The 21,946-nt window shown below is 48.4% G+C and overlaps 2 long non-coding RNA genes across 3 annotated transcripts; one reads left to right on the top strand and one right to left on the bottom strand.

Moving 5' to 3' along the window:
• Window positions 1-1,567: 1,567 nt before the first annotated feature.
• Window positions 1,568-12,620, bottom strand: LOC122230243. Its single transcript, XR_006207352.1, has 3 exons — window positions 12,410-12,620; window positions 2,679-3,045; window positions 1,568-1,727 (listed from the first exon to the last, which is right to left on the bottom strand). It is a non-coding gene; the product is annotated as an uncharacterized LOC122230243 (long non-coding RNA).
• Window positions 12,621-12,773: 153 nt separating this feature from the next.
• Window positions 12,774-20,664, top strand: LOC122198772. Of its 2 annotated transcripts, none has more exons than XR_006193160.1 (4): window positions 12,774-12,911; window positions 16,389-16,518; window positions 18,846-18,946; window positions 20,455-20,664. It is a non-coding gene; the product is annotated as an uncharacterized LOC122198772 (long non-coding RNA). The 2 variants fall into 2 exon arrangements; XR_006193158.1 differs by lacking the exon at window positions 20,455-20,664 and adding an exon at window positions 20,023-20,153.
• Window positions 20,665-21,946: the final 1,282 nt, after the last annotated feature.

Genomic DNA, 21,946 nt, shown 5'->3' with positions numbered 1-21,946 from the left:
AGAGGCCAGTTTTCCCTACGGGTGGACTCTCTGGGCCAACATGGCTGCCATCCCTAAAGCAGGGATGACTGGTCCTCAGCCTGTTCTCTCCTCACCTCTCGCCTCACTGATGCAAGTGTCTTCTAGAAGTGGGTCTGGCCCTCCCACTCCCGCCTGGCCAGCTTCCCTCTCTGTGGCTGGGTGGGCCAGTCAGGTGACTTGTGCACCTATGAATTTCAGGGTGGAGCCGGAGGCCCCACGGCAGCCTCACCTCCAAGCTGCCTTCTCCAGCAGTTGACCAGATGTGTGTTAGAGATTGCCATGCAACTGACAAACTGTATTTTAATCCTCATTTGACTAGTGACCTATGTATCTATTTTCCATAGTTTTTATTCATTTAACGAATATTTATGGAGCACGTACTATGGGCCAGGCCTTGTGTGAAGTGCTGGGAGAGTGGAGTAAACAGCATAGGTAAAATCTCTTGCTTTTACAGACTTTGCATGTTCTGGGGCACAGAGAAACAACGAATAAATCAGCAAACAAATAAACAGACCGTGTCAGATCTTGGAAATTGCTGTCAAGGGAGAGAGGAGTGGCTGGGCAGGGTGGAGTGGGGTGTGGTATAAGACCACTAGACCAAGTGGTTAGACCTTAATGCCCAGAAAGAGCCAAATGTGGCAGACGTGTTCCTGGCCGAGATAGCAGCCAGTACAAAGGCCCTGGGGTAGGAAACCATTTGGCACGTTTGAGGAACGAAAAGGTCCATGAACCTGCAGGGTTGTAAGCAAGAGGGAAGGGGCGAACATGAGGCAGAGAGAGAGGCAGGGGCCACCTCATGAGGGCTTCAGACCGACTCAGAGTATTCCCCCACCAAGTACAATGCGTACCATCAGCGTGTGCAAATATTTGGGGTGGTACACGTGCACATATTGTTATGGGACTAACTATAAATTTATTTTGGAGTACATTAGTGTATTGGAAAAATATAATTAGCACATCAAATTCACGGTTTCCTAGACGTTATTAGTCAGGCGAAGCTAAATTGAAAAGTGATTCGATTTAGAGAGAATATTAAATTAATTACAATACAGGTGTTATGCAGATACAGCCCGAACCTCCAAAGTGGTGCTCGCACGACCGAAGTTTAAGAAAACACTGCTTGCTGGTTGGAAACAAGAGGGGGCCCCGTTCTCCGCCTCTAACACCTGCCTGCGCTGGGGGCTCAAAGTCAAGGGGCAGGGAAGCTATTGTGCTTAGCAGGGAAGCCCCGCCTCCCCCCTGCCGATGCACCCTCACTGCACACAGTGGTCTCCACTGGGCAGCGGACCAGCCAGGGACTGGATTGCCCAGTTCATGTCAGCGTGAGATGAGGTGGCAGGACTGGCTCTCAGCCGCCGGGCGAGGGTGGGCACACGTGTCCCTTCCGGGCAGGGCTCTCTGCCCTTCCCAGCCCCTCAGCCTGGGTGGCCCGGCAGGAGGGAGCGGGCTCCACTCGCTGCCTGCGGGAGGGTGCCGATCCAAGCCAGAAGGGCCCCGGGACCCGGAATCGCCGTGTGAAAGAAGACCGCTCACTGACCAGGAAGGGTTACGTAAGGGAGAAAGAAGCCTCCTTTGTGTTGGGCCACTGGCGTTCCTGCTTTGTTGGTTGGTTACACAGGCTAGTTCGCCCATATCCGGGATCTCTGTCTTTTGGAGGCCCCCATCTTAAGGACGTAGCAACCATACGACACAGGAGATGCGATAACCTGAAAGAAAGCAAGGAGTGGGTTGGGAGTGGAACAGATGATGTCTTCTTTGTACACACAGAGGACGGTCTTGCAAGGGAGGGAAGTGGTACAACATTCTGAGCAGGCCACTCACTGGGAGTTACAAGAAGGCAGCTTTCATCGTAATTTGGAAGACGCATGTGATCTAGGACAGGACCAAGTGCCCTGCACAGTCACACTTGAAGGGTATGAAGCAGTCAAAGGAAGGCTAAGAGACTAAAGGGCAGGAAAGCCACATGGGGGATTTGGCAGTGGCGGGAAGGGTGGCCCGAGGGCCTCCGTGGGTCCCCAACTCTTCCCCTGCAGTTCTGAGTCTCCCTCCTTGGTCAGGGAAGGGAGGAAGGCAGAGGGGGTGGGGGAGGGTTTGATGGGGAAACCCACCTGAACTGCCCTCTCTCCTGGAGCTCTGTCCCTAAGGCGCCTGACCCACAACACTGTGAGCCCAAAGGAACAGGCAAGGTGGTCTTGCCCATGGTGAGGACCCTGTCTCCCTAGATCACAGGCCCCACTGCTGTTTTCTTCTGAAAAAAAATGTGACCCGAGCCAAGCCTGGGCCCAGGAGACACGGTGATGATGCACAACATCCATATTTGGTGACTTGGCTCCAGGGGCAGAGAATCCAGGGAGAGCAAGGGACGAGAAAGAGGCAGGCTTTGTGAGCCAGTGAAGGGTGGTGGTCCAGCCCTGGGAGTACAGCTCCGAGAGACCGGATCTCTACCCGGACGAGCCCGGCTGTCAGAAACAAGACAGAGAGGCTTCAGAGGAGCTCTAAGTCAGGGACTCCCAGACACAAATGCCCTCAGATCCAGGTAGGCATGCACAAAGGAGTGAAGCGGGCCTAACGTAAAGCAAGAGGAACCAGCAAGGAGACAAAGCAAAATCAAAAGTCAAAAACCGGAAAGGAAGAGAAGAAAATAGAGAAGCCCGCACCTGCAGGCCTTCCACTTGGCAATGAGAAGACAAAGACTCAGCGAAGGGCAGGTGTCCCTGGTGGTCACTCTGTGTTGAGGACGGTGTGAGGGCAGGAACTCAGGCCTCCTCTGTCCAGAGCGGGGCTCAGTCAGCAGAGGTGGGGTGCAGGGCAGAGCGAAGGCAAGAGGAGGACAGCCACGGTCAATGAGAGAGCCCTGGAGGGCTGAGGATTTAGGAAGCTGGGACTTCGCACCGACTCTGCCCCCAACTCAGCAGCTTGGGTAGTAAGTACCGGGCACCTCTCTGGGTTATAAGGACAGTCGAGTGAGTGACAAAGACAGTTGAGTGGGTGGTCCCAAACATGCCTCCAACTCTGACATCATTCCTGGGGAGAAAAGCACAAGTCACCATTTAGACCCTCCTTCTCCCACCTATACCTTTGATCAGACCCTACGCATTCAGAGTTTAACTTCTACGTATCTCCTGAGCCCTTCCTCTGCTTCCCACTCTCATGGCCCAGCTTTGGCAGAAACCTCATCTTTTCTCCCCCAGGTGACAGCAAGGGATTCCTGACCTGTCTCCTTCCTCCTTGCTCTTTCCCATCTCATCTGTCCTCAGCTGTCAAATGCTGCCTCAACAACGGAGTTAATTACACTGCACACATGCTTACAACCCTCTATGGCTCCCCATTACATTCTGAAAGAAAACCCAGACTTAACACCGTACCTTGGGCCCTCAAGGAATGAGGCTTCATTTTTTTTTTCACCTCTCCAGCCCTCCTCCAGTATCCCCTGCCCCATCAGACTGATCGCTCGCCGTTCCATTAACACGTTCTGAAGCTTCACCCTTGCATGCTTTTGCATGTGCTGTTCCAGCTGCTTCAAACGCCCTTCCCCGTCTTGTATGCCAGGTAGTAGTGGGGTGGGACAGTCTAACCCAGTGTAGGCAATAAGGGGGTACATTGGTAGGGAGTTAAAGTCAGTAATAAACTAACTGAAATTTAGCCTTCTTTTTATTGTCATCTTGCACTAGCAAACATCAACAGGGATAAAATGCTTATCCTCACTCTGGCAGACCACTTTAAAGATCACACTCCCTTAGAGCACATGGAACATGAAAGCCTCCATTATCCTTCCAAACTCAGCCTAGGTGTCACTGCACCAGTCGATTTCCTGACCCTTCCACCCCAGCCCTTCACTCTGCACCCCGAGTGGTAACACTTCTCTCCTTTGGACCTATTGTTCGGTTTCACACTCTTACTCTGCTGCTCTTGTAATGTTACATTTCCCTTCTGTTTATGAGTCTGTCTCTCCCAGGAGACGCTGAATTCCTTGAAGACAGTGGCTATGATATATCTATGCATTCCTGAAGCTTAGCACAATGCCTCGGATATCCCGGGGGCTCGGAAAAGGGGTGATAAGTGAAGGCAAGAGTACAGCTTGCACTCTTCGAGCACTGATTAAGGCATGATGGGTTTCCAAGTCACAACCCAATTAAAAGCTCCAATTTATGTTTAGAATGTTGCTGCGGGTCAAGTCTTAACGTTCTGGCTGGAGCTCCTCTCCTTGCCAGGACACGACAGGAAGGTGTTTGGGTGGTATTGAAATGACTCACTGCCCCGGTGGCTTAACAGGATTACCAAGGGGCTCACACTGCTCAATGAAGCATGGTGGGAGCCCCAGCAGCGCCAGCCAGGTCAGAAGCCGAAGCTGTAATCTGTGTGACTGCTTCTCTGGTGCCTGGGGACAGAGGAAATTAAAAGCCACTGCAGCCCGCTAGCTGAGAAGAGAAAGGTTCAAAAGAAGCTCAGAGAGTGCCTCCCTTCCCTCACTGGATTGCATCCCCCTTTCTGTCCTCAAGATCCCAGAAGGCCTTCCTGGAAGGGACTTTGGGTAAAATCTGGGTCAATCTCCCCATCGTGCAGATTGGGAAGCTAAGATCCAGAGAGAAGCATAAACTACCAAACGCCACACAGCTAATAAGTCACAGAATTGACAACTGAGTCTGCACATCTTCATTCCCTGTCCAATGAGCGACCATCAGGACCTAGAACCCAGCAAGGAGGTATAGTGTAGGGTGGGCAAGTTCGCACCTGGGTTTGTCTGTTGATCTGGTGTTCCTTTTTTAAAACACTGAAATCGGGGGCGCCTGGGTGGCTCAGTCGGTTAAGCGTCCGGCTTCGGCTCAGGGCACGATCTCATGGTTCCTGGGTTCAAGCCCCACATCCAGCTCTATGCTGACAACCCAGAGCCTGCCTGGAGTTTGCTTCGGATTCTATGTCTCCCTCTCCCTCTCTCTGCCTTTCCCCCACTTGCAATTGCTCTCTCTCTCTCTCTCTCGAAAATAAACATTAAAAAAAAATTTTTTTAATAAAATAAAATGAAATTGAAACGGAAGTCACATAACATTAAATGAACCATTTTAAGGTCTACAATTCAGGGGCATTTAGTAGATTCACATTATAGTGCCACCATCACCTCTATCTAGTTCCAAGAAATGTTCAGCACCCCCCCCCCCAAAAAAAAACCCCATACCTATTAAGCAGTCACTCTCCATTTCTGTCTCCTCCAGACTGGCAACCACCAGTCTCTTTTCTATCTCTATGGATTTGCCTTTTCTGGACATTTCATACAAGTGGAATCATAGAGTATGTGCCCCGTTGTGTCTAGCTTCTCTCACCCAGTTTAATGTGCTTGCGATCCAGCCACGTTGTACCACGAGTCAGCACTTTATTCCTTTTTTTTTTTTTAATTTTTTTTTAACGTTTATTTATTTTTGAGACAGAGAGAGACAGAGCATGAACGGGGGAGGGTCAGAGAGAGGGAGACACAGAATCTGAAACGGGCTCCAGGCTCTGAGCTGTCAGCACAGAGCCCGACGCGGGGCTCGAACTCACGGACCGCGAGATCGTGACCTGAGCCGAAGTCGGCCGCTTAACCGACTGAGCCACCCAGGCACCCCATCCTTTTTATGGCCGGGTCATATTCCATTTGTGTCTGCATACCACATTTGTTCGATCGCCCCTGGTTTTAACTAAGAGCCGGGTACAGGGTAATAACAAGTCCTTCAATTTAGTCATGCATCCTTCACACCACACTCTTTGAAGGCAGGCACAGAGCCAGGGCTCGGTAATGTCTACTGAACGGGCGTTTCCGCGTGCCTGCTGTGGTTAAAGCCATGTGCGGGCACCCACACAGATGGTCTGACAGTGCGATGTGGAAAGGACCATACACACAACGCAGGAGAAATCTAGGCTGTGGTCCTAGCTCACCAAGCAACCAACCGAATGGCTTCAGACAGGTCCTCCCCTGCTCCGGGCCATGGTTTCCTTACCCATAAGGCAAGGTAATGATGCCTGTCCAGCTGACCATTTGGCAGGGAAGCCTAAATGGGATCTGTGCAAGAACTCAGTAAACAACTGCTCATTGTGTGAATTATCTCACTAAAAAAAAAAACAAAACAAAAAAAAAAAAAAACAGAAAAAACAACCCCCACCCCCCAGCCACCTTCACCTTCCTGTAAGGATATGGTTATTGATAGCAAAGGGAGATATACCCACCCAAATTCTTTTAGGGAGTGATACATATTCACTTGGAGAAAACACCTGCATGGGCACAGAAAGGGCCTGAATATGGGGGCGGGGGGCGAACTCTCTTGAGGAGAACTGAGGGAATGCTTATTGCTGAGAGGAATGAGGCTGAGAAAGATAGACAGGAAAGGGTGTGAAGAGGGCAAAAGCTTGCCTAGTCTCTGACGAGACTCCTCTGTGAGACCTTCCATCTTCGGTAATGTTACCAAACTCACAAAGTCCCGGGTGCGAGGGGCTTTTGGTGAAGACCAGGGAAGGAACGGGGCTCTGCTCCTTGAATGCTTCAGGCAGAGCTGGTCGGCATGCTCAGATGAGAGGGCACGGGGTAGAGCTGGGTGATACACCTGTGGGCACTCATGGAAACCGGGCTCTGAATTCAAGGCTCTCGCAAGGCTCAGCGCCAGAGTTTGGGTCAAGTTAAATCGGATCTCCAAGGGCCTCGGCTGCCATCTGCGTTGCACACAACAGGACCCTGCTGTGAGGGCTGTGCCCATGGGCAGTGCCACTGACCAGGGCCACAGTGTCCTTGCTCCAAGAATACAGTGACTTTCACCCTCCTAGCTCCCGCAGCCCTCCCACTGCAACCACAGTCTAAGAACTGGGAGCTCAGCACTGGTTTGCTTTTGTTCCCAAACAATCGGTGGTTCAGGGGCCCTTGCGTGGCAGCCACAAATGAACAACTTTTGCAAATAAGGCAGACCCGTGGAATGGTACCCGGGTAGAGTGTGCCCTCAAAAGTAGAGAGCTTCTGCGGTCACAGGTCTCTCCCAGGGCTTTGTCAACCTCTGCTCTCCTGCTCACTGCCAGGCGACATGCTAGTTGCTGGCTTGGAGCCCCAAGCCAGTAAGATCAGTATGAGGCGAGAGTCCTGACTGTCTCGGTTGGCTTTGTACCTGGGAAAGCTGCTCCTCATAAGGGGGTCCGTACCCTTTGGCCAAGCCATCTCCCTTCTTGAATTTGATCCTAACGAAATCAACAAAAGCACAAAGCTAAATATACTAAGGTGTTCTTTACAAAATTACCCACCACACTAAGCAGCGGGAGACATAAAATTGCAACAACAGGTAAAAGCAAGAAATGTATGGTGAATCGCCACAAAGGTATTTCTATGGCCATAAAATAAAGATTGGAGCAATATGGCGAGTGCTTATAATATTAAACAAAACACAGACTGTGAAAAGTCTTTGCGATACGATTGCAGCTGTATAAAAATGTGCACTGAATATGAACAAGAAGATTGAAGGGACTATGGAAAATAAAAAGTGTTGCATACGACAAAAGGACCATAGGTAACTTTTTCTTTAATATTATCTTTTATACTATCTTCTTAATATTTCGGTAGGTTCACACCTGTATTCTTAGCCAGCTGCTTATCTACATCTGCTTTCCCGACCCAGTTAGATTTCATACATCTGTCTCTATCAAGATATTTATGGTTCTGTTGTGCTGACTTGTTCCTACCTCACTTAGCATGCAGATCCTTCTGTAAGTGAATCCCACATGATATTGGGCAAGAAGTGACTAAATGATGATGTTCCAGACTGCTGTTGCTTGGATGATGTTTAATGATACTGTCACCGTGCTTGCAAAAGCAGGATCCATTTTCAGGTTGGACTCTGATCAGGAAGAGACTCTTGCCACCAAAAAGGCTTTAAAACCCTTCCTAGCAACCAACATGCACAGACCAGAGCTGCCACAGCTGCTGAATCCTGATCTTCAGCAGAGAAATGCGGCTCCAGCACCATCGGTGAACAATAGGGCCCCTGCATGGTACGTGAACAAGACAGAGTCCCTATGTGATCAGTGAGCCAGGTCGTGCTCTTGTGTGATCAGTGAGCCAGGCAGTGCTCCTGCGTGATTAGTGAGCCAGGCAGTGCTCCTGCGTGATCAGTGAGCCAGGCAGTGCTCCTATGTGATCAGTGAGCCAGGCAGTGCTCCAGTGTGATCAGTGAGCCAGGCAATGCTCCTGCGTGATCAGTGAGCCAGGCAGTGCTCCTATGTGATCAGTGAGCCAGGCAGTGCTCCAGCGTGATCAGTGAGCCAGGCAGTGCTCCTATGTGATCAGTGAGCCAGGGAGTGCTCCTGTGTGATCAGTGAGCCAGGCAATGCTCCTGCGTGATCAGTGAGCCAGGCAGTGCTCCTGCGTGATCAGTGAGCCAGGAAGTGCTCCTAAGTGATCAGTGAGCCAGGCAGTGCTCCAGTGTGATCAGTGAGCCAGGCAGTGCTCCTAAGTGATCAGTGAGCCAGGCAGTGCTCCAGTGTGATCAGTGAGCAGCTGCAGCATTAGTGGAGCTCCAGTCCCAGGTTAAGCAAGCACAGACTAAGATTTCTCTGTGATCAGTCAGTAAAGATCTAGATCAGTGACAGGCATTTCAGTTCAGATCAGACCACAAGGAACCAGAAAAATATGGCCCATGGAGACTCTTTCTTTAGCCCTAGCAATCTATGTGGCAGATCCCCCTCAGAGCCTTCTTAATCTGGCACCTGAACTCAGAATACAGTGTCTGGATGATTCATTTCCTATAAGGTCATTCTGGGGATGGTACTTAAATCTAATTCCAGAGAGTGTGCTCAGGCATCCTTAGCACATTATCATAAAGTGCTGGGCTCAAGGACATCCATCAAGGATCGCTCTATAGACAGCTGGATCAGGTGAGGTCCATCTGACATCTAGAATCAGGTTCCCCATCCCAAGCAGGCAAGCCTGGGAGAGGAAATACTCCTAGAGAATTTTGTTTGGACAAGCTTGCATCTTTCTGAACGAGCTATGGGTACTGGGGGAGGAAAGTCCTTGATAATTATTTCCATAAAAGCATCACGGAGGAGAAGGAAACACAGGAAAATAGTAACATAGGCTGCTTTGGGGGAGGACAACAGGATGGCTGGGGAAAGGGTCAGAGGAAGACTTGTACTGCATTCCCTTTACACTTACCTATTTTTTTTTTTGAACTACTCATTACCAAACCAAATAATGGGTGAATGATGAATGGTTAGTTACAATTAAATAAAAAGAAACTCTACCAAGGAAATTTGCTCACAGCATTTCTCTGAATCGACAACTGAGCCTAGCAGATGATTTAAGTGCTGGTGGTAAAAATTAAAAGGTAGAGGAAGAGTCCTGCCTTGTGTCATAAGACCGTCCCCGTCATCCAGGTTTGTTGTTTGAAATTCACTTTTTAGAGTCAAGAAAGTATCTCACCATCAAATGCTCACATGTGCCCTTAAAAGGAAACAATCAATTCATGCTCACCGCTCACAAATTCAAAATGAACCCTACCTACTGGAGGGTCAAGACAGCGGCCAGTTCCATGACTGGCACTGTATCTCTGTGGCCTCAGGGGTCTGCATCCACCTTGCAGAGTAAAGGAAAACTTGGTGGGAAGCTACTGAGATTCAGAGCATCAGCTGCTCTAGTTCAGACTCATGACCACCACGAGGCAGGAACCAGGCTCGAGGAGCAAGCTCAGGCCCCTTCATAGTCCTGCTTCAGAGCCTGTGTGGCCTGAGTGACGGGACCCCAGGGCCAGAGCCCCAAGGAGCTCCTTGGAGAACAGAGAGGAGACCACCCTGTCTGTTCTCAGGGTTGTGACAAGCACAGGTGTGAGACCAGCGGATGCCCAAAGAGGAGCAGGCTCTCGGAGAGGAGATGGCATCCCTGTGTCTTTGCCCTTTGACCCAGGGTCCTTTTTCATAACCTTCTGCCAAAAAGGACTGAAGACTGGGTTTCTTAACTGCATCTGAACAGAATGACTTTGTGTACAAAACGCGCCAACTCAAAAGGAGAAATGAACCAAAGCGGCCAGGCCTAATCGTCCCCGGGGGGAAACGGTCACTGGCTGTTCCCACAGCACCTGAAATCCTGGGGTCTAGCTGGGCCTCCAGAGACCCCGGGTGGGGAATATGACCCCCAGAGCTCTGTTTGGGGAAGGAGCACTTTCCAGGCAGTGAAGCCGGAAAAGGACGCCTCTCCCTCCATTATTCCTGCAGGTGCTGTCACGTCGTGTTGCCTGAATCACTGCGCTGGCCACAGCTCCCCGAGGCTCAGAACTCCAGTGGCTCCTGGCCGTCTTTTACTAGAATCTCCTCTTCCCTCTGGCATCCAGGGCCTTCAAACTCTGCTGCTCACCCATCTTCTGACCATAGCTCCCTCCTTCGCCAGCCTTACACACCTCCCATGCCCGCCCGCCTCTCCACCATCCAGGAAGCCCCTAGCTTTCCCACCATCCTGGGCTGGCTGGTGTCACCTGTCCCCCGGGAGCCACTTCCCCACCTTCCCAGCTCTCAGAGGTTGCTCTGTGAGCTCAGCCTTTCTTCACCCCACATGCCATCTCTCCATCTCTTTGACAAGACCCTTTCTTGTCCACTGCTCTGTGCATCTGGTCAAGAGCAAGCTCCCTCTCTTCCCCACCGGAAGAGCCTCTTCTCTGTGTTTCTGCCGTTTCCTCCTTTGCATTTTGTTCCTTGTGTGCTTCTCAGAGCCTGCCTTCGGGGTGGCGCCTCATGGCTGACACACAGGGCGTCACCTGTCAATACTGGCGACCGACTCGAGGGACCAAGTTCGCGGTCACTAGGAGAGCACAGACTGGCTCCAGTTCTGCCACGTTTGTTCGAGGTGGAGAGCTGGGCTGGCTGACCTGTTTCCTTGCGACTCCAGGGTTTCATGTGTCTACGAGTCTCCAAATAGGCATAGCTAAAGGCCACCCTAAGCATCTTTTTCTGCTCCTATCATAATCTCAGGTTCAGGGAGATCCCGTAGCGATCAATGCTTTAAATCAGCCCTCACGGCACACTGTGGCAAGGCACTCCTTCCAGGAGCTGACTAATGCTGACAGTCTGTTCTGTTGTTGCTTTCTGGGCGGGCTGTGTTTTTCCTCTGGCCCTCCTGTATCTCTGAGGCCTCTGGCCTGCTGGGCAGAGGTAAGGTGTTCTGAAGGGAGTCGCCCTTCTCCTAGGAGTGTCCCAGAGTCTCGTGCCCTCCGGTGGGGACGTGAAAAAGGCCCCACACAAGGCTTCCTCCTCCCCACTGTCTCGGATCCTGCCTTTCTGCACAGGACAGGGCCCGGCCTGGGCGTTCTGCGGTCACAAGGAGGAGGAGACAGACGAGGGTGCAGCAGTAGGGAAAGAGGGCAAAGAGGGATCCCTTTACTCAAGCATCCTTCAGGGAAAAGAGACAGATTTCGCCTTGAGCCTGCTTTCTGGGTAATTCGGCATCAAACAGCAACGAGGCCTGGGATCTGGCCAAGTCTTTGTTTTGTTTTGTTTTTTTCCTTTCCTCCAATCAGCCCAGGGCAGGGGGGAGTGGGAGGGCATGGAGGGGGTGGGGGCCGCACGCACCGGGGGCTGCGAGGGAATGCTGAGCCCGCAGAAGTGGCCCATTGAGAGCCCCGGCTCCCAGCGCAGGGGCGGGTGGCACCCCCAACCCCTACCGCCACAAGGGCAGCTCTGTCCTGTGGGCACAGGGCTCCGTCCCAGCCCCACTGGCTCACAGAGAACAACATTTCCTTATAAGGCCCCGACCGCCTTGCCAAGGCTGGACGCTCCGACAGACTGTAGCTTTCCATTCTCCTCGGCCGGCTCCAGTGCAGGCCTTGAATGTAGCCCTTGTTGTCAGGCCCCTCCTCCCCTCCGAGGCCCCCACCCCACCCACCTCCGTGGCCTGCCAGAGCCAGTCCCACCAAACGGGATAAACAGCCCCAAGGCCTCTCCCACGCAGGGCCTGCCTCAGCTCAGGCCTGCTGGAGGCAGCACAGGGTAGCAGACGGAGCAACCGGACGGACGCAAGCCTTGGTCGGCCCCGCAGTTCCCTCACCCCGGCGTGTGGCTAAAGCCAAGGTCCTGACTTCGGTGAGCCTGTTTCCTCATCTGGAAAACAGAGATGCTAACTGCCACAGGGTCTAAATTCTTTGCATTGCATTCAAAGCCCTGCCCAGCCAGACTGCCTTCCAGCTTCACCTCTGCTACCCCAGGGCCAGGCCCTCCAGACTCCTCCCCTACCCCTGCTGCGCGCCATGTTTTCTCAGGAGGTCAGAGCTTGGTGCACAGGGAATGACCCCAGTCCTCCTTCCCCAGGAAAAGCGAGTCGTGTCTTTCTCTCCTCTCTCAGCGTTCGCGTGCACCTCTCTCAGAGCCTTTCTGTTTGGCAATTACCGTACTCGTGTACCTGCCTTTTCCTTTATGGATGATGAGCACCTCGAGGCTGAAAAGGTCTCCTCTTCGTCTTTGTATTCCTGAGCTCTGCCTCGAACCAGGCACCTGATCGGTGCTGCAGGCCAGATCGTTGGGTAAACACCTGAATGCCCGGTGTTGGGCAAGCTCGAAAGAGACAACGGATGCGCAAGTACTTTGTAAACTAGAAAGGACAGTGCACCTGTATCATGTACGTCCACCCCAAACTCTCCTCTTTATTATGCCATCACAACCCCTTTCCCTGTCTACCTCATTCCGCATCATGAATTCCGTGCTCACTGCAACTCCTCAGGGGCTTGACATCTGTCACTACGACGGTACTGCTCTTTCGGTGCCAGTGTCAGGGCTAAAAGGGCCTTCGGAAATTATCCAATGGTTTCTACACTGACATCCGTGCCGAAGTCACCAGGCCACACGAATGGATTGAATGAAGGGGCTCCGAGCCCTCAGCCCCACCTCTTCCACCATTTATACAGGTGAGGTCCCCGTAGCTTTCTCAGAAAAAAAGTATCCAGGGGCTTTTGTGCACTGATTAATCCAGTCTCAACACTTGACAGCTGAGGAAACTGGGCTCCTTAAAAGGAAAGTCGCTTTCCTGACCCTCAACTGAGCCACATGCATGATCAAGACCACACCTGGGGTCCCTCTTGTCCACCAAAGCCCTTGCCCCTGCATCACTGCCTACTTAGGGCAGACAGATGATGGAGGAAGCTGCAAATCTTGTTAAGCAGAGTTCTTATAAGTCTGGGACGTGTCGAGTTCCAAATAAAGAACTTCAGTCTGAACCAGAACAAATCTTTCTGAAATGGGGATTCTGCAAATTGTCGGGTCAGTGATTTGCAAGCACAGCAGAGTTAAGTACTGTAGTGAGACTCTATTCCCCCATGATCTTAGCAACAATTTTAAAGAGAAAAATCTTATCCCAGGATGAAATACCCTGTTCTCCATCCACACACTCAATTTCTCAGAAATGATGTTTGTAGAACGAAGCCCACAGTTGATCACAAATTATGTTCTAACACCGTTTGACACAGAGCCAAATTCAGGATTTAAGGTGGATCTGCCCTGGGCTCATCCAAGAGGATGAGCCTCTATATATGAGCCTCGCTATAATGAGGTTCCTCCTAGAAGATGCCTAAGGGCAGACGCTGCCAGGAGCAAGGGGTAGAAGGAATACTGGGCCAGGAGACAGGAAACCAAGCTCTGTTCCCAACTGTACTTAGTACAAAACCTAGAGCAAGCCAGCTGTCTCCATAGGTCTTAGTTTTCTCACTACAAAATGAGACTCATGATGCCTCCAAGATCATTTCCAAAGGCAGTGAGGATTAGATCAATTAAGATTTTGAATATGAAAGTGCTTTATGAGGGGCGCCTGGGTAGCTCAGTCGGCTAAGCATCTGACTTCGGCTCAGGTTATGATCTTGCAGTTCGTGAGTTCGAGCCCCACGTCAGGCTGTGCTGACAGCTCAGAGCCCGGAGCCTGCTTCAGATTCTGTGTCTCGCTCTGTCTCTCTGCCCCTCCTCTGCTTGTGCTCTGTCTGTCTGTCTCTCTCTCAAAAATAAATAAACATCAAAAAAAAAAAAAAACCCAGAAAGTGCTTTATGAATGATAGCAACAGAAAAAAACCTACGTGCCTAAATAAGGGCCAGTTGTTAATAAGCAGCGGTTCTCCCCTTGGGGTGGTTCTTATGTGTAGAGAAGAGAATAAAAACTTCCTTTTCCAGGATCCTGTTATGTTTGCTCCATCTCCCCCCCTGCCTCCCACCCCCCAGCTCCCTCAGAGGCATGGCAGGTACAGTATTGCAGATCACTTTCCAGGAAATCAAGAGAGAGGTGGGGCTGTTCCTGCTAAGAAGTTGCTTCAAGAATCTGGAAAGCACACAAAGGGAGCCATTCTCTCACCCTGTATTCCCCTCCCCTTTCGTTCCCGGTACAAAGAGAAGGGGTTTGCAGAGTCTAGGCTCTGGGCAAACCCTGGCTGAATTGAAGAAGTCGTTTCTCTTCTCTGAGCCTCCACTCTCTGAGTCTTGCCTACCTCCAGTAGGTAAAATGAAGAGGTTGGATAGAATGAGACACTTTTGAAAGTGAAAAAAGTGCATTATCAATAATTATACCAGGATGACCACAGCAAATAGGACTACCCCAGGCAAACTGGGTATAGGGCTATTTTATTAAGCCTTGTTTCAACTTGCAGTATTATTGGGAAAACACGTGCCCTTGAGAAAAAGCAATTTCGGTTCCCTTGGTGTTGTCTCAGCTACATTGAACTTCCGACTAGTTCTACAGCTTGTTTTTACATTGTTCTCAGTCACCAAGGGCAAACTCAGTATTACTATATCCTTTATCTCCATGCACCAGCCTTATGAGACAAGCATGCAAAGACGTCAATCCCACTTTTAAAAAGAGCCCTAGAGAAAGTCAAGGATTTGCTCAAGGTTATGGGGCAAAGGGAGGCACAGCTGAGTCCTGGACTCTGAGCCCTGTACTTGTCCCACTGGGCCAGGTTAACAAAGAGGATGGTTAATTTGCAAACACAGACTGGCTTCAGGTTGGCCACCTTCCATCCAAAAAGTTCCTTCTCTATCTATAACAATGATGCTCGAAGCGCAGCAAAAATTTTAGAACACCCCTCCCCCAATACCCTAAAGCCTGAGGTTGACCAGGGTCTTAAAGAATCAGCTACATCTACAAATGAGAATTCCAAAACCCAGAGAGAATAGGTTGCTGAGATTACCCATCGAGACCCACATCCGAGTGGAATTTAGATCCCTAAACCCCTCCTTTAGCATTCTTTAAACACTAACTAAACACAAATATACTTAGGGAAGTAAACATAACTTACCTCCCTTCACTGCCTTTCAGAAACTCATGAATCCCCTTTGGATTTTCTAATGTTGAGGAGTCCCTAGTCCCTAGCTATCCCTTCGCCCCTCCAACTTGAAGAAGTGAGAGTTAAGAATATTTAAGTCTCGGGCATTGCACTAGCTACGTCTTATTTCTCTTCTTTGCAGGTAAGAGCAAATGAAATGAAGCTTCCTCATGGGCAAAGTTTCCATAATTCAAATTGTTTACCAGAGTCCTGAGGGCAAAACCAAAGGGAACTTGCCATGCAGGAACTAGTGCCTGGAAAATGAATAAGCACCGTTGGGTTTGAATTCCAGTTTAGCTCCTACTTTGCAGCACTACCTTGACCAAGTTATTTCCCCTCCCCGGGCCTCAGTTCTTCAGCTGTGAAATAAAAGAGTTTTAGGTAATGTCTAAACATTCTTCCAGCTCTAGCAAGCTATGAGTCCCCAAACCGTAAATGTAGATGCTTTTGAGTGGAGGGCTGATCAAATTCTTTTCTGTCCATTAGCCTCGTAGGAGTCACTGCACAGGAGAGGTCTTGTCATCACTTGCTGGTGGGTATTTCCTGTCCCTTTGCCCTCTGCCCCTTTCCCTCAGTGCTGATTAGCACAAGTAACTACTTGTGCCAGCTAAAAGAGGCAAAGGGGCAGATAACCCTCTCCAGTACAAACCAGGGGTATTCAGTTTAAATCAGAGGCATTAGCCAAGTTGCCTAATTGGTGGAGTCCTCATAAATTAATACAGCTCTGGCAAACTTTGCTCCAGCCTGATCATTTATTTCCTAATTTATTACCTGTGTTGAGATCATCGCTGCATATATTTCTCTGAGGAGCTGTAACCACAAGGCAAAATAATGACTCCATGACATTCACTGATGTCCCTGTTTGAGTCCAAATGTCCCTGAAGATGGAGGAAATTTTCCAAGAGACAAGGCGTGTTTCTAATACTGAGAAGCAACGACAACACAGCTTGTGATTCTGAGCTGAAGGTTCAGAGCCAGGATGCCCATGCTGTCAGTCTTCCTTTTAAGTGGGAGGTGAAGCTGGTTGGAGTCAACTTCTGTGTTTCTACTTGCCTGGCACCTGCTCTCTTTCTTCTCTTACAGAAAGTTCTCATTCGGTGGGAAACCCATCCCGTGTATTCTGCACAAGACACTCTTCCCACATAGCTAAAGAGGCAAACATATGTCCCAGGACTTGTCTCCATGTCCCAGGAAGATGAAGACCACCATAAAGGTAAATATGACACAAAAGCAAGTCAATGTAATGCCTCACCATGACTTTTCTGCTTCCAAGGCCGATGGTTATTTTCCCGCAGTTGGGTTTACTTAGCTGACAGAATGTAAGTCTTACAGATGACTATTCTGCCCATATATGGAGGGAGCTGGAGAGATGGAAACCTGATGATATTTTCTGAGCCCCTAGATAAAAGCAAGCCTAAAGAAAGAATACTCATAAGCTTTTCAATTACTAAAATAATAATCTCCCTCTTTGCTTTAGGCTGGTTTGAGGTAGGTTTCTATAATTTTCAACCCAAAAGAATCCTGACTCATGTCAGGTTTGTATTAAATTCTGCATAGAACCTTTTACTCTCAGAGATGGAAGAACTTCCAACGTGTTCAAGTCGGTCTTATACACAGACTGAAAGAATTGGCTCAAGGCTCCCCAAAAAGTAACAGGGTTAGACACCAGATCTCTGAACTAGTCTAAAATGTCCCTCAGAGGTCACTGAACCCAAACTACACATTGATTCAATTCTACAGTGTGAAACGCAGAAAAGAATGTTAACCTCAAGCATCATCCTTTCCAAGAGCTTTAGGGAGGAAATAGTGCTGAGTCTCCCCAAAATGTTCTGATCCTACATTTGTGTCATCCTTCTATTTTTCATAGTGCTTTTATTGCTATTACAGTTCTAGATTGAAATGCCTCTCTTAAAAGTGCATCCACTGGTCACTTACAAATTGTATGAACATGGACAGGTTACTTATAGTGCTGTGCATCTGTTTCTCCATCTCTGAAATGGAGGTAATACAAAGTAGTAATACAAAATAGTGCTCACTTCATAGATCTAGTGTAAGCATTGGCAAAATTCAAGTAAATCCTTTATCCCGATGGCTGGCACACAGCACTCAATAATTATGACTATTACTATTAGCTTATGATTTTTGCAACAACACTAAGAGACCAGAGAGCTTATGTATAAGAAAGTCAATGACCAGAGAATATAAAGGACATGCCTAAGGGCAACACAGTAGTTACTGGAAGAACTGAAACCAAGTCCCAACCCATACGATTCTTACTTTGAACTGTATTCTACAAACCAGTTGGTCAGTTCAGACTATACTCACTTGTTCATACATCCATAGATTCTTCTATCGTTATTTCACATACCCATGAATTCAGTAAATATTTCCCGAGAACCAGAGTTTCTTTCCAGTCCTAGCGTCTGTCATTTAGAGATCTGGATTCCGGTCCCAGTCCACTAATTTACTACTGAAGTCAAGGGCAAGGGACTTTTGGTCTTTGGGCACCAATTTCCTCAAGAGACTGGCCAAGATATTTCTCAAGCCCCCTCCATAGCAGGCTCCTATTTGCAGTCCTGAGTACTACCTGCTTAGACGATCCAAAGATGTGATGATCATGGTGCTTGCCTAGAGGGGCCCATGGCCAGGTGGGAAAGACACAAACTATGTACACTTTCTCTACCAATGCTGGAGTACAACACATGTACCTTAAACAATATTTCTTTTTTTCCTTTTTTTTAAAAGTTTATTTATTTTTGAGAGAGGAAGAGAGTGAGAGCAAGCAGGAGAGGGGCAGAGAAAGAGGGAGAGAGAGAATCCCGAGCAGGCTCCATGCTGTCAGCATGGAGCCTGATGTGGGGCTCGATCCCACGAACCGTGAGATCGTGACTTGAGCTGAAATCGAGAGCAGGACACTTAAAACAACTGAGCCACCAAGACACACCCAAAAAATATTTCTTAAATAAATCTGAAGTGGTTCCCACATGCCAGGGTTGACAGGAAAGTTGATTTCTGACATATTCTGGGAAGCCCTCTCCCCTCCCATAGACAGGTGACCATTTATAAGAACTTCAAACAGCATTGCACACTGGTGGCCCTTGGGCCCAGTGAAGACTTTGCAAGTGTTTTGTTTGGCCCACAGTCGATTTGTTTTGTGTGTGTGTGTGTGTGTGTGTGTGTGTGTGTGTGTGTTTTATTAAGTCAACTTTTAACAGCTGGGAAGTTTGTCATTAAAATGTAGGCTTCTCTTGAAAAAGCATAAGATCTAGCAACACTGAACTGGAATCTTTACAACAGCAACTGACATCTTAGAGCTTTACTCTTTCAGAGGGGATACATCTCTCTCTAATTAGAGGTGAATGTTTGGCTTTAACTTTAGCCAGGCTGTATGAATTCAAGGAAAATGTCCATCAGGGCTTTCCTCCTGTGTGAATCTTAAAATGTTTATGGGGGAGGCTGAGAGGAGAACTGAATGTTTTATAATAACCTGAATATATATATTCAATATGTACTTAGAGATGTTAACTTCCTTTCCTCTAGGGGCACTTGAGTTGGTGATTCTGGGTCTTACTGTGATTTACTGATAACCTGGCTCTCTGAAGAAAAAAGTTCCGATTTGCAGAGCTTGCCAACTTCCATGTGTGAGTACTCCCACCATGGCCAAATGCAAGGACGATCTCACAACTGGCTCGCAACATTTCCGAAATTTTAGCAATTGGCTCTTGTGAGCCAGTATAAGCACACTTAGCACACCAGCACTATCTAATTCTGGAACATGGGAATATGAAAATGTTCTTACTTTCCTTTCACTCTGAACTCTCTGGAGGAGTCTGAAGAAATACAAAATATAAGCCATGCCTGCCCTCAGGGGAATTTTGGTCTAGGTCAGGAGATAAAGCTAACACCTTTGAAACAATTAGAGAGTTTCTCAGGAAGAATCAGTGCCTTCTCCAACATCTCTGCTTCAGTGTCCAATAAGAGTATCAAAGCCATTACATCCAAAATAGGTTTCTTGGATTTCCTCCCAAAGCTGTGTTGCGTTTCGCCTTCTCCTCATTTCAAGAAATAACCTTCCACCCACTTCTCAGGCTAAAAGATAAGAAGTCACCCTTGATTTCCTTCCTACTTCTCAATCCCCTTGTCCAATCCAGACACAAGTCTTGTATACCCACTTCCAACATTAATCTTAAGCCATCCACTTCCCTGCATCCTACAGCAATAACCCTTGTCCAGCCCCATGTTTACACCTTTCCCACCTCTAGGGCTTTGAAGTTCTTCACCCTCCCCACCATCCACCTGGGCCGGCTATGTCTTCCCTCCATGCCTCAGCATTCCCCCTGGTTAGCTCCTTCTCATTCTTCAGAGGGCTGTTTATATGTCATCACCTTACAGAAATCTTCTCTGCCTGTCCCATCCTATCTAAAGTAGCTCTCCCCACCTGACCGCTAATTCCCCAATCCATTAACCTATAGACTAGCACAAACTTTGTTTACTTGTTTATGGCCTCCCCCTTCTCCCCACACACTCCTATTCTCTGAGGATAGGAGCCTTTTATGCCTCGTTCTTACTTTGGTCTTCTGCTTAGCACAGTGCTTGACACATAGTAGGCATTAAATAGATATTTAAATGAATGAGTGAAGAAGCAAATGAATGAATGATAAAGGAGAGGTGAGAAGATGTGACATTCCAACGTTTCCTTTTGGCTCCAACATTTTAGGTGTCAGCGGATTTAAGAGTGTAATTTTATATACCTTCTAATGTGGGTCCAGCTCTTAAACCAGAGCAGGAGTTAGTGGGAAAGCAGATAAATGAAGCCACCAGCAATCAACAATAGTCAGAGGTGACTCCCCAGAGGAAGTGGTAAATACACTGGGCTTCTCCAGCCTTCTTAATTACTTACACAAAAGACATCTGTCACCTTACAAAAAGTTTCACCCTCGTCTTTATCTCAATTGCCAACAACTCTACTTCATCTCAAATGTGACTGTGTTTATAAAAACTTGATGGGCACACTTTTCAGGAACATCTCGCTTCTAAAAGGTCGTGTCCTTAAGAGTGTGTGTGTGTGTGTGTGTGTGTGTGTGTGTGTGCGCGCGCGCGCGCGCACGCGCACATGCCCGCACTGACTATTGGGCTTAATTTGACACAGATAAGAGCATGAAGAATTTGCCCAGAGGCCCGCAGATTCGACCCCTGTAGCTGGCTTGATATCTGAAGGAAGAATCTGTTCCACACCTCAGAGAAGACCCACTTAGGACAGGAAATGAGTCATCTATGTTCCACAGAGGACCTATCACAGTTTGGACTATACTAAATGTGAAACAGATTAAATTGGAACAAAATCATGACATATTTGTTCCCTCCCACACTGTGGGATATTTCGTAACCTCCTGGTACTTTACCATGATACTTTCAGTGCTGGAGAGGTCTTCAGAAATCACCTGTCTGACCCTCTTACTCCATGGGGGGACACTGAGGCCCAGAGAAAGTGGTGCCTTATCCAAGTTCACATAGCATGTTTAGAGCAAGGCCAGCATCAGGTCCCTGTTCTGAATTCCTGTCAAATGTTTTATAGAAATATACATGTTCAAGCTGAGTTTTTAAAGAGAAAACCTATTTTATTCTTTTGTTTAACCATCATTAGTAACTTGATGAACTATTTATTGGCTATCATTGAAAAATAAAATTTTAGCCACTGACCTCTAGTTATACTGGGGTCCTGGTACACCCCAAAGGAATCCAGCCTAAAATGCTAAAAGAAACCTTTATATAATGGAATAGAAGACAATACACACAAATTTATAACAAGAGGTAAGTGTTCTTTTAACTATCAGCAAAGAACTATATCATTTTAAAAACAATACAAATAACCAGTTCTTCTCACATTGATTCCTGTAAGTCAGATTTGGAGGCCCACCCTTGGGGTTTCATCAGGTTTGTTGGAGATGTGAGACCCATGGAGGGGCACATGCCAATTGGTTGAACTGTTACACATGACATTTTGGAGACTGCAGAAGAACTATTGTCTTAAGAAGACAGAAAGAAGACACACAGAAAAAGCTTGTGTGTTTTTTCATCTGTCAGATGAGCAATTGGAATTTAAAGAGCAGCACAGTTTCCAGACACATACGTTTAAACATCTTGGTGCCTGACAGGCAGACAGGAATCATTTGTTCAGTTTCATTACATCCAGTCCAAACAGGCATCCCGGCCTTCTCACATCACAAGAAGAATTAGAAACACAACCTCACTCTTCACAGCTCCCCGACTCACCCTTCTGGATCTGTCTTTCTCCCACATCTCCAGCTCCCAGGGGCCCTGGGTGTCAAAGAGAGAGGGCCGAGCCTATGGTCAGGAGCCCATCTTCAAAGTCGACCACGAATCTGCTTCAGAACCTTAGACCAGAACCTTACACCAGCTTCAGAACCTAGACACCAAACTTGAGGTGTCTAAGAATTGCCTGGTGTGCTTTCTAACATGTGGGCTCCCAGGCCTACGTCCAGAGCATCTAATCTCGTGAGTCTGGGATGGCTCCCAAGAATCAGAATTTTAACCAGCACTCCTAGTGGATCCTTATACTAGAGGTGGTACAAACATCCCAAAACTCTGCCAGCTGTAGGCAAATCTTCCTCTTTTCTCTG

Source organism: Panthera leo, chromosome C2 (assembly GCF_018350215.1).
Source record: "Panthera leo isolate Ple1 chromosome C2, P.leo_Ple1_pat1.1, whole genome shotgun sequence".
NCBI lineage: Eukaryota > Metazoa > Chordata > Mammalia > Carnivora > Felidae > Panthera > Panthera leo.
The sequence above is the reverse complement of the archived record's forward strand: the minus strand, read 5'-3'. Positions and strand labels throughout refer to the sequence as shown.